The following is a 3074-nucleotide window of genomic DNA, read 5'->3' as shown; positions in this document are numbered from 1 at the left end:
AGAAGTTTCTCTTTAAGTCTTTAGCCCACTTATTTATTGGACAGTTGTTTCTTTGAGTATTTGTTGTTGGGGATTTAATTTTTTGAGTTCCAAGTATATTTTAGATATGAGACCCGTGTCCGTTGTATGGCTAGTGAAGATCTTCTCACAATCCGTGGGCTTTCTATTGATCTTGCTAGCTATGTCCTTTGCCATGCGGAAGCTCTGCAACTTCATGCAATCCCATTTGTCCAACCTTTCTTTGATTTGTTGTGTTTCCGGGTCTCTATTAAGAAATTTTCGGCCTGCGCCAAGGAGACCTAGGGTTTCTCCTATTCCATCCTGTAATGTTTTCAGAGTGTCTGCTTTGACTCCGAAGTCTTTGATCCATTTGGAGTTGATTCTGGTGTAGGGTGATAATGCAAATCAAGACACCATTGAGATACCACCTCACCCCAGTTAGAATAGCAAAAATGAAGAACTCTAATAACAACAGATGCTGGAGGGGATGTGGACAGAAAAGAATCTTACTGCATTGTTGGTGGGAGTGTAAACCTGTTCAACCACTTCTCAAAAATCTTCACATACAGCTCCCCTATGACCCAGCAATCCCACTTTTGGGCATTTACCCAAATGTTTACAAACAAGACCACACGATAGCTATCAGCACACCTATGTTTATTGCAGAATTATTTACCATAGCTAAGATATGTAACCAATCCAGATGCCCCTCAGTACATGAATGGATCAAGAAAATGTGGTATATATACACAATGGAATTCTATGCCTCCATCAGAAAGAATGGCATTACCCCATTTGTTAGGAAATGGAAAGACTTGGAAAAAATTATATTAAGTGAAGTAAGCCAGGACCACAGATACCTAGGTCCCATGGTTTCTCTTATTTGCAATATCTAGTATATGTATGAGTCAAGCAGAAAAGATCAGATAATGTGATGTTAGGAAAATGAATCCTTAGATATGTATTTAAATGTTTTTTTTCTTTCATGCATTTGTTTCTAACGCACTTATAAGATTATCTTTTTGTTGCTTTGTATGTCCCTCCCCCACATTATAACCCCTGCTTTCACTATATTTGATGTCGGTATAATTTGTGAAGGAGAAGGGGAAAAACAAGTCGTTTAAGGATACAGGTGGACCTGTTGCAACAATGAGAAGTACAAGTTGTCATGTCAAAAACGAGCTTTATAACTTTGGTTGGGAGGAGGATTGGGTGGGGGTCGGGGGGAGGCTGGGAAGGGATGTGAAGGGTAACAAAGGAGGAGGTTGCAATACTTGATAAAAAATGTACTCATTATCTTGCCCATGTAATGTTACCCCTCTGTACATTTTGTTCACAATAAAACTAATAATAAAAATAAAAATAATAAAAATAATAAAAAACATTACCAATTTAAGGCCTAATAATGAAGAGAAATATATGGACTTCTCTTGCAACTATGAAAATATTTGGTGATAAAATGGCAGTAGTGTAAGTTCCTGCCTTTTTGGAAGGTAGACAGGCCAAGACATTAGGTAATCATGAATATGAACAATTTTTCACTTTCTTGGTTTTAGCTACATTTGAAATGGTAGGTATCATAAACAATCATATTTTGATAAAATGCCTTCTAGTATGAACAGTTCTGGCTGAACTGTTCATCTCTCTAATGATCCCTTGTAACTAAGATTAGATTTGTTCCACTAATACAATCTATGCTGTCAGAGTAAGATATTCTGGTTGGTCTATTCTTACATGGAAGAAGGGTAAAGGGTCAGGTAGGCATTTGTGCCAGTAAGACCTCATTTGGGAAAATCTCAGCTCCATATGTTTAGAAGTAGCTCTTAAACAAGGCTTACTTTGAATCCATTGGCTCCACAGATCTAACACAGTTGGATAAATAAGTACTTGAAAAAGCCGTCTCCTTTGGACTTAGCTATTAATACTTGAAAGTTTGATCAAATTCTAAGTGAAAAAGACTTAAAATAGTCATTGACAAAAAAATTGCAAATGTGAGCAATCAACTGAACAACATATTTTTTTCAACTATTCACAGAATTTTAGGGAAATAAGATTAATAGCATTTTTAGGAACAATAAGGTTTCCTTGTTACAAATAGGCACCTAAGCATATAAGCCTGTATAAATATTTCATCATTAGCTACTAAAATTTAGAGGATACTACATTCTTCAGCAGCTTGTATACCAAAATTACAACAATACAGAGATTAACATGGCACTTGTACAAGGATGATATGAAAATTTGTGAATTATTCAAAATTTTTCATTCTTCAGATGCAAGAAATGAAAAACAGCTATTAAAAAGTTGATTACAAAATTACAAGTGTAACAACACATCTAATTCATATAATTAAAAGTTACTTTGACATCAGTGTATTAAATTTTCACCTTAGAAAAGCCTTTACATAGCATAACCTTTACACAATTTTTGAAATTAGACAACATTGTTGTTTTATCCCAAAGAAATATAATACTAAAAGGACCTAGGGGAAAAAAACGGAATCTTAAACTGTTTCTGTATGGAATGCAATCTGAAAGGACACATTAATGAACCTATATGTTATAAAACAATGTAGAATTTAATGTATTATATCTAGGAGAGAATAAAATAGATTATGGACACTATACAAACATAGAATATAGAATATTTTAAAATATAATTTTTCAGACAAACACCGGAAATATCTTTAGTTTCTATACTACTCATTTCAACAGATAAGTTAAAATTATTTCCGATCAACAAAATCACAAACTCTGCATAAATCATTATAGATGTATACAAAAACTCTTGAATACATTTTGACATCAAAAGCAGACAATTCACTTTGAAGGACTCCACAGAATCCATGAATTGTTACTATAAGATGTTGTTATTTGGATTGTGAAAATATGTTGTATTGACAAAAAGGAATTAATGACATTTTTGAAATTTAAGAAAATTAACCGAATGTTTAGGATTTAGGAGAACAATTTGTACAGCCTTCCACAACTTCAAAGAGGTAGTGATACATACTTATCCTTTTGGTAATATCAAATGCAGTTTCTTCCAAGTGGTTCTTCAGACCTGGTTTGACA

At 33.9% G+C, this 3074-nt stretch overlaps 1 pseudogene; it reads left to right on the top strand.

Annotated features, from left to right (window-relative positions):
- The first annotated feature begins 2163 nt into the window (after positions 1-2163).
- On the top strand, positions 2164-2263 carry LOC122098071 (annotated as a pseudogene).
- The last annotated feature ends 811 nt before the right edge of the window (positions 2264-3074 follow it).

This window comes from Dipodomys spectabilis, unplaced genomic scaffold, assembly GCF_019054845.1.
Source record: "Dipodomys spectabilis isolate Male_0828 unplaced genomic scaffold, ASM1905484v1 ptg000456l, whole genome shotgun sequence".
In the NCBI taxonomy this organism is placed as follows: domain Eukaryota; kingdom Metazoa; phylum Chordata; class Mammalia; order Rodentia; family Heteromyidae; genus Dipodomys; species Dipodomys spectabilis.
This window is presented reverse-complemented; position numbering and strand designations above follow the sequence as displayed.